This window comes from Vigna unguiculata, chromosome 11 (assembly GCF_037176805.1).
Source record: "Vigna unguiculata cultivar grain cowpea cultivar isolate G323 ecotype 2 chromosome 11, ASM3717680v1, whole genome shotgun sequence".
NCBI classification, from domain to species: domain Eukaryota; kingdom Viridiplantae; phylum Streptophyta; class Magnoliopsida; order Fabales; family Fabaceae; genus Vigna; species Vigna unguiculata.
Genome location: NC_140802.1, coordinates 17,503,486 through 17,513,685, shown reverse-complemented (window position 1 = coordinate 17,513,685; position 10,200 = coordinate 17,503,486). Strand labels below are relative to the sequence as shown.

General features: G+C 35.4%; 1 pseudogene; it reads right to left on the bottom strand.

The window, feature by feature from the left end:
* Nucleotides 1-3,921: 3,921 nt before the first annotated feature.
* LOC114170212 (protein FAR1-RELATED SEQUENCE 11-like) lies at nucleotides 3,922-9,501 on the bottom strand (annotated as a pseudogene).
* Nucleotides 9,502-10,200: the final 699 nt, after the last annotated feature.

Here is a 10,200-nt window from a genome sequence, read left to right as displayed (position 1 = left end):
CAACAAATTTTGAATCATTGATTTTAGTGATTGAGAACTGGAAATGGGGACCTTCTCTCACCAACAAATTGTTCTCTAGTGCAACTTTGGACTCCACTTTTATCTCTCTATTCCTCACCCATTCATTCAACGATAGCCAACGTGGAAATGAAAAATCAAAAGATCAAAAATTAAAATTGACTACCACATAGGGTTGTAAGAGAAGTTGTCAACTTCTATATGTTACTATATCATTTTCCTTCAAAATTAGATATAGGGCACCCAATGTACGCTTCATCTTTCATACACCCGTATAAAACCCATATTCGTTAAAATACATTTAAAAGTGAAATTGTCATGCATTGTACAACCCGATATGGTTTTCTCAACATCTTTGTTTAACTTAATAGATATAGAACCCATATGTGTGAATGAATAAGTTTTTTATTTGAATTCTTTTCCTTCCCAAATTATATGCTTTTGTAACTCTGCAAGTCTAACCGAGTTTATATTATTCGAAAGGGTAAGTCAATTACTTTTTATATTTTGTCAAAGTGTTTATAACATCTTTCATTGACTTGATTTTTGTAAAATCTAAAAAGGAAATGAATTCAAAAAATAAGTCATTGCTAATTACGATTTTATATATTAAATATTAAATATTATATGTATAAAGTATTACATATTATATTTTTATAACTCTTGCAAGTGTAACAACGAATTTTTATTATTCCAAAGGATAAGTCAATTACCTTTTGTATTTGATCAACTACTATTTTAGTACAGAACCAGACGATCTCAAGAACCCTCTATGTCAACCATTCTTTTGCTTCTCTCCGGATTCCTCCTGGATCTACTTGTTGTGTGAACTCCAAGGGTGGGGGTACCTGCAAGCACTCTGACGCTCAAGTCAAATAGTGATTCCATATGAGGTGTATGTAGTAAAGTGAGAAAAGCATACCTCTTTGTAGTCACTAGACCCTAATTTATACTGTACACTTGATAAACCTGTTATTATTATTTGCAGGTTGTTCGTATTCGATGATTAACTCTTTCCTTTCTGACTAAAATTGCACATGTCAGTTCTTTCCTTATTGACTGAGATTGCTCGTCTATACATTGTCAAGGATCAACTCTTTCCTTATTGACTGAGATTGCTCGTCTGTACTTTGTCAAGGATGAGCTCTTTCCTTATTGACTAGATTACTCGTCTGTACGTTGTCAAGGATCAGCCCTTTCCTTATTGACTAAGATTGGTCATTTGTACTTTTTCAAGGATAAGCTCTTTCCTTATTTACTGAGATTATGCGTTGCTCGTCTATACATCATCATCCTTACCTAACTGGCCATTATTAGGCTGGGATATACCCGGCCAAGCGACGGGCCAAGATGTACCTAGCCTCTACAACATGCTAGCCCCTCGGCTAGGCAGCGGGCTGAGATGTACCCAGCCTCTGCACCATGCTGGCCCCTTTTCCTTTGCCTGCTGGGCTTGCACGCGCGTCTCCTTCCCTCTCCCTGGGGTCAGGATGTGGTCGGTCTTTCCACGTACAGACGGGTCGGGATATGGCTGGCCTGTTACCCATACACTAGCCCCTAGTCTCGTAATCAACGAAGTGAAACAAGAGGCTGAAATGAATAAAATTGAGTAGGAAGGAAAGAAAGAGTGTGGTTGGCTGAGATGTTCCCACCATTAATACCTATTGAGATGTGTCAAGATGCATTGACAAAGGTATTGACCCGGCTTGCCGTTCGAGGCTAATTTGTCATAATGATGTTATGCAATGGGTGGGAGTTTTAAAGGAAGTGTCTCGACAATCTATAAGATGGAGCTGAATCCCACCATGTAAAGGATGTTTGTCCTCCCAAAGGTGGTCTACTATAAATATGGATGGGGTCTTGATGTTGGAGTAAAGGATCCACTTAAGAAATAAGCTAGCCTCCAGCCGAGTGTATCTTGCACTGTATTACTCCAGGTATGTCATCCTCCTCTACTTATTATCCTTCTAGTAGACATAGTGATTCAGAGGAAGAATGGACCGTATCCCACTTTCCTAGTAGTGATAGTTCTTAGAGGGATGGTAACAACCCTATTGGTGCGGAGGAGTTTTCAGCCTATGCCATCCGGGGTACGAGTGGGTAGATCCCCGAGTGAAACTCCCTTTATGTAGGTTTGGCAAGTCCACTACCATAGCTGCCTTTCGAAAAAATGATATTATAGCTGACACAACGTTGACTTGTAGGTTGAAACAAGATCAAGTGGTCATGACGCTGCCAACATGTGCCTTGGCCGAGATATACCCGACAATTCCTGGCTGGGATGTGGATGTGATGCTTCCAACATGTGCCTTAGCCGAGATGTACCCGGCCTCTTGGCCTTTTGGGTCAGTAAGTTCATCGTTGTGTGTTGTTATGTGTCATCTTTGTCATATTTATTTTATCAACGTGGGGGGATTATCTAGGGTGATGAAGCTTCCTTTCCCATTGATACAAATATGGGGGGGTCATCTGGTTTGATGAAGCTTCCTTTCCCATAAAGAAAATGCTAAAAAATTATTTGATTGATGCGCTTGATTTAAATGTGTGCATGCTTTAGCGATGGAAAATGTAAGAGTAGAGTAATAATGATAAAAAAATATGCTTTATTTATTGCTATGATGTCTCGTTAAAACCTTCTTGACCAAAATCCTCCTTAGGGAAAAAAGATCAAGGTAGGAAACAGTACACCACTTATTACGCAATCAATCCACAAATTGTTCTTAAGAAGTCAAAAATGGAAAAAGAAGGATCTAACAAACTAATTGTAATAGAACTTGAGATGTGAGGCATTCAGGGTTGCTGGAATAGGAACACCTGACAAGTGTTCCAATCTGTATGTGCCCTTACCTACAACTTCCTTGACACAGAATGGTCCTTCCCAATTGGGCGAGAATTTCCCCTCGTGTTTCTGGGCAGCACTTGCCATTCGCCACACTAGATTTCCCTAGTGAAAAGACCTGGGTTTGATTTTGGTATTGTAGCGACGCTGGGCTCTTAGCTTGGTGTATGGGTCTTTCTCTCAGGCTGTCTGCGTAGCATATGCGTGCAATTGGCTGGTCTACATATACAGTGATTATGTCTCCCGAAGTTGACAAAAATTTCATAGTTAAGTGATATGTTGATATCACCGCACCAAGTATGTTCAATGAAGGTCTCCATAGCAAAATATTATAAGAGGTATGAACGTCAACAATAAGGTATCAAATTTTTATCGTACACGTCATTCTCCCTACTCCGAATTCGGTGAAAAAATCAATGTAGCCCTTCGTATTCCTTTACTCTCTTAAGAAGCACATGATCAACTCCGAGTATTGCGGGATTTCTGCCTCCGAAATTCTTAACTTTTTGAAAGTGCCCAGTACAGGATATCCACTGAACTACCCTGGTCCATCAAGGTTTTCCTTACTACAAAGTCTTTAATCTCCATTGAGATCACCATTGAGATCACCATTGGGTCATCGTGTTGGGGGTCAATGGCGAACTGAATGCCAAAATGAGTGACCAACATACCGAAACAATCTATAAAGTTGGGTGGTAATCGCGTGAACTAGTTGAGCATAGGCCCCTTCAGGGACGTTGGAAAAACATGACAAAGAATTGCGTCATCTGAGGTATATAATCCTGCTTGGGTGGTAAATAAATCCACGTGCTCCTCTAGGTCAGTAGTGCCATTGTATTGGCTCATAGTCAATCCTTTCCAACGTGTGGGAAGATCTACCTCCATGATCCCATCCACGAACGGATGGCGTCTCTGTTCTTGGTCTTGTGCCTGTTTGGTTGATGGAAGTTTGCACCCTGTATTTGTCTCGCCTTGTTCCACCTTTTCCTTCTTCATTACCATGAGATTTTTCCCTTTGTTGGAAATTTTTCTCAATTTGCCTTCGCATCTGTTGGTTCTCCTCTCTAAGGGCGTTTATCTCTTCTTCGTTCTTGCATCTCAATTCCTCCAACTAACGGTTCATCTCTCGTTGCATCTGTACCGCAGTTGTTCTTTGATCGACTGTTGCTCTTGTCGACACCATCCTTCTTGGGAATAGCCTGGCCTCACAGTAGGCGCTAATTGTACCCAATCGATACTATTTTCATACGGAACTAGACGATCTCAAGAACCCTTTATGTCGACCCTTCTTCTGCTCCTCTCTGGATTCCTCTTGGATCTACTTGCCGTGTGAACTCCGAGGGTGGGGGTACCTTTAGGCACTTCGATGCTCAAGTCAAATAGTGATGCGATATGAGGTGTATGTAGTAAAGTGAGAAAAGCATACCTTTTTGTATTCACTAGACCCTAATTTATACTATTCACTTGACAAACCTGTTATTATTATTTACAGGTCGTTCGTATTCGAGGATCAACGCTTTCCTTTCTAACTAAGATTGCATATGTTAGTTCTTTCCTTATTGATTGAGATTGCTCGTTTGTACATTGTCAAGGATCAACTCTTTCCTTATTAACTAAGATTGCTCGTCTGTACTTTGTCAATGATCATGTCTTATTGACTGAGATTGCTCATCTGTACATTATCAAGGATCAACTCTTTCCTTATTGACTAAGATTGCTCGTTTGTACTTTGTCAAGGATCAACTCTTTCCTTATTTACTAAGATTACGCGTTGCTCGTCTGTACATCATCATCCTTACCTAACTGGCCACTATTGGGCCGGGATATACTTGGCCAGGCGGCGGGCTGAGATGTACCCAGCCTCTACACCATGCTAGCCTCTCGGTCAGGCGACGGGCCGAGATGTACCCGACCTCTGCACCATGATGGTCCCTTTTCCTTTGCCTGCTGGACTTGCGCGCGCGTCTCCTTCCCTCTCCTTCCCTCTCCGCCGGCATGTTACCCATACACATTTTATATGTTATTAAAGTGTAAAAGTGAAAATAACATCTTTCATCGATGGAATTTTTGTGCAACCCAAAAAGGAAATGAAACCTTTCTTTTATATGAATTATATTATTATATATTATTATATTATTATATTATATTTTTTAATTAATTGTTCCATATTTTAATGTTAATTTCCGTATGTATGTTAATGTTTATTTTATATAGTTTGTGGCTTTATTCATTTTACTAACTTTAAACTTTTTGTGATATATTTTTGTTATATTATATTTGCTTAACATAATATGTGTTATTAGTAGATGAAGGTTTTGTTATTTGAAATGTCATAATTTATGCTTTATGGACGGCACACCTGCTAAGAGATTCTTGAAAAGGTCTTAAAATAAACCGTGGATGGAATACATTTTATGCAATGCAATAAGTAGACGTTGTTGAACAACTTATTTTGGATTGTGGGTTATAATTACAATATTTATGAATATGAAGAATGGATTTCTTCCTACAGAAAACAAATTTGAACATAAAAAAATTACTTTAACTTTTGTGAATTCATTGCTAATTCATTATTAAACCAATAATGCTTTGTAAATTATGCTTCGAGGTCTTTAAACGATTATAAGATCATTACCATTATAAACAATATTAGACTATAACATTATTAGTCCATTATAAATAATATTAGACATTACACTATAAAAGTTTTGTACTATATACAACAGTATTAATAAGAGTAATACACTATAACTATTACACTATACAATAATGATAGTATAATCAATCATAGGGTTAAACTATTCGACTATTTGTGGATCATCTGTTCTGTACCAAATCACAGACATGTCAACGATATAACGTGAATAGTAGTCTTAAAATCAGTTGAAATTTTGGTATTGCTAAACGAATGTTTTTAAAAAGTAGTGAGATGGTAAGTGTCAAACTATTTTTTATGTTTGTGAATACCAAAATCGGACAAGCATGGATGCTAAAAATTCAAAGTATGCAACAATGAGAAGGAAATTCATTCTTCGTCAGAACTTCCAAAGAAGGACGAATCAAAATTGTGGTTTTATTTATTTATTTATTTATTTAATTTAATTTATTACTTTATAATATCTAAATGATTTCTTCCTATTATGAATATTAAAAGTTAGATGAATAATTTTTTGTATAGGTGGAATTGAAAATACGGCCCCATTACCTGAGTTCCATTCTGGTAACTTAGGTTAGTTTGTAAAATAAGTAACAACTCATATTTAAAATATAACTTTGAAGTTTATCTTTACTAGAAGAAAGTAACGAATGTTACACGTAAAGTTATTCAAAGGATGAAAATGACAAAAGGAAGTTCGTTCTCATTGAAAATCTTAAAAAGCAATCAAGTAGAATAAAATTTTCTTATGGATGTTATTGACTTTTTGAATTTTGTCGATGTATTTATTGATGTTCAAAACAAGATACATAAATCTCAAAATAGAAATCCATTATCCTAGTTTAATTGTGGTAAGTATTCATTCATTTATTCGGTTTCAAAGTATTATTTATTGGGTCTTACTAACTAGTGTACTAAGGGCACTGATTAAGGTAATTAATATGCATTGAATCTTATAAGAAATATATAGGTGTACTATACCTAGGCGGACCAAGGTAACTACACGACCAAGACCGCCTAGGTATAGCCCCACAAATAAGATCAGTACATGAGTAACCAGTTAAGTAGGATCACATAACGGCCCAAGCCACCTATTGTAAAGGATACTACATAATAACAAGTTGCTAACTTCAAACTTAGAATATCACAAACAGGCCCCTAGTATCAACAACCCTGACACAGGACTTGGCCTTGGCCTAGGCCCATCTAGGCTCCGAATGTTGGCCCAACATAGCTGGGAGGGCCCAGCCCATAAGGATGGCAGACATAATTAATAACTCTATAAATACGTGTGGACCCCAACAATTAGGGGGTACGCTTTCATTAATTCTCTAATCTGATATTTGACTTCTGAAGATCTCTTTGCTGACTTGATCATCGGAGCCCCCTCCGCAGGTAACCCCTTAAGGGTCTGGACCACCTACGTTAGGAGATGACATGTACAAGTCAAGAAGGAGCCGGCTCGAGAGATCAAGGATTGAGGTAAGGAATTATTTGTGTTCCTTAATATCTCTTATTTGTTCTCTGTAGGAATAATAGGTAAGTGTAATATTAAATTAAATTTGACCTAATCACCATTAATCCAATCTTATTTTATTTAAAAAACAAAAATGCCCATAAATAAAATTTAAAAAATAATAAACAATAAAATAAATATGTTTTAATGTTGTTAAAAATTAAATATAATTAAACATAAGAAAATTTAAATTAACAGAACAACTAGCAAAAAAAAAATATTAAACATCTAAACAATTTATTAAAAAAACAACTAAAATATCAATTTGATACTTGATCAAATTTCCTTTCTCTGACGTCTTGATAATCTTTTCCAACACTCATGTTAGCTTAACAAATCTCATGTATTAATAAAACAAACAATATTTAAATATATAAAATTATTAACTATAAATACATAAAACAAACAATATAAAAAATTTAATTATCTAAACTTTTAAGTGAAACACCGAATTTAAATTTGCATTTCTAGAAGCATTTTTCTTTTTTTTTACTTACATTATACGATTTCTGAACATCATATTTCAAGGGACATGTAACAATGTTATGTCCATTCCCTTTACACAACCCACAACTATTCTTATTTTGTGGTAGTTCTTTTCCTCCTTTGCAACGTCTGCGTTTTGGCCGGCCTTTTGTTTTTGAAATTGGATAACAATGCATAACATCCATTTTTACTTGTTCCTTAACAACAATCTTCTGTACTTGGACTTCATCATTGTTATATGAAGCTTCAAGTTGCCATCATGATGGCAAGTAATTGAAAGGAATTACATGGCAATCTTTATGAATAAAAACGCTAAGAATATGAAGACATAATATCTCCCAAAACTCAAAATGCTTACAACTACAAGCAGCTATTTTACCATCCCAAAATACCTCATGATTCTTACTATTTGCATCTTTATAATATTGCAACACATTTACATTACCATTTTCATCAAGAACTGATATTGAGTGCATCTTTCAAACTCCTCTTCAAACTTTTGAAAATCAAATTGTGTGAAAACATTGTAAGCTTGTTCTTGTAAGGGAGATACAAACTTCAATGAAAATTTTCTGCACTTATATAACATTATATCATGCTCGTCTTTTTGCTTAATATCTTCAATTGCTAGATCAACCTGAAATTTATTAAGAAAAATAAACACAAGTATAAAATACTAGAATACTAATATATACTATAAAATGCATCATAATTTAATTCACCTGATTTGTAAAATCTCTTAAACTTGTATGAGAATTGATAAATCTCTTAACAAAAGCATTGATACTTTCCGATCTTCCGGTGGTTGTCATCCCCACAAAAAAATAATCACAAAGATATGCAAGTGCCCAATTATTTCTTATTTCATACAATCCTTTCACATGCTTATATAAATAAAATAATTACGTGAACTTGAAAGTTACCTGCATTAACCAACGAAATGCAGCTATTGTTTCATTACGTAAGAGTGCACATCCAAAGAGTATTGTCTTTCCGTGGTTGTGTATTCCCACAAAAATACCAAATGGCATTTCATAAGAGTTTACCTTGTATGTAGTATCGAAGACAACAACATCACCATATCTTTGATACCAATCAAAACAAGGAGCAGGTGACCAATATATATGCTCACCTTCTTTCTTCATCCAATGTGTAAGTATACTGAAAGTTAGAGCAATCTTTTTTTGCATCCTCACAATAATTAAGAAGATCGACTACATCACTTCTTTCGACTCTTCTCCTAGCTTTCTCAAAAAGATTGCGGATGTCCTTTTCAAGAAATGGAAGATCACCGTGCTTCACATTTTTCTCAAGTTCCATGACTCTTACTAATTGCCTAATAGAAAGTCCACCTTCCTTTAATATGAAAATGCGTTCAGAATCCTCTTCAGAAATGGTTTGATTAGCAGGTAAAAAGCGAACCTCGGATTGATCTAGCAACATGTGGTTATGTTCAGGAACAAACATAGTGACCAACCACTCACTTGGAAATATATCATGGTACTTCTGCAATGCAATTTGTAAATGAGCTTTACATTCACATTTTGAGGAATCCCTTTTCCATTGTTCTTTTGATGGGTCTAAAACTTTCAATGATACTCTTCCTTCTCAATAGCAAAAAATATCACACCTATTTATAATTCCATTTTGTTTAACAAATCTACCTTGACGAACTGAGAACCCATGTTGATATGCATACCTCTTATAAAAGGAGTATGCTTCTTCCTTACTTAGAAAAATCTGGTGAACAAAAGGCACAACATTTGTGTCTTCAAAATTTCCAATTTCATCAATTTCTTCTAAAAACTCATCAACAACGAGATTCTGTTGAATGATTGTTTCTTCTAAATCTTCAACATGCTCTAATATTCCTAAACAATCATTTCCTCAAAAGTTGTCTTCTATAGGTAATTCATTCAAATCAAAATTTCTTTCATTGTTGCTCTTATCTCTACCATTATCTCCATCCAATGTGCAATTTACCATCTACAAAGCATATTCAAAACAAAAAAGGAAAATTAATGTGAAAGAGTAGTAGAAAGACAATTTTTCCAAAAAAAAATGTAATAATTTCATCACTGAAGATTTTTTTTTTTGCAAAACTTAAAGACATACCTTTTAGAGGTTTACTGTCTTCACGTCTTCACATTTGAAACTTTCACTCTCAAAGACTCTTGAAGTGCCATTAGAGATTTTTTTTCTTTTTAGCAGAGACTTTAAAAATTCCAAAGTCATTCTTCTCTATCAGTACCTTATTGTCTAAAACTTTAAAATGACATTTATATCATCTTTATTAATATATTTAATTATTTCAACTTTCAATATAAAAATGAAGGAACCAATGCAAATTAATTATCCTTAACCAGTGCCCTTAGGGCACTAGTTAGCATTCTCCTTGTAACACCCCATTTAATTTATAATCATGATTAAAGGAAGTGTCACGCAGGATAATACAGAAACACAGTCTTGGAGTTTAAATACTACTCCATACAATAACCAAGGCACACAAATATGCCACAACTAAACCAGATACAATGTTCATCAGTAATCAAAATAGGAAATTAAAAGACAGACTAGTACATGGGCCATAACCCCAAAAAGAAAGTCCAAAGCAGTAGAATCCAGCCTAGATAGCTAAGCAGCGAAATCATCTTTTCCTTGTTGACCTCGAGTACCTCTCACATC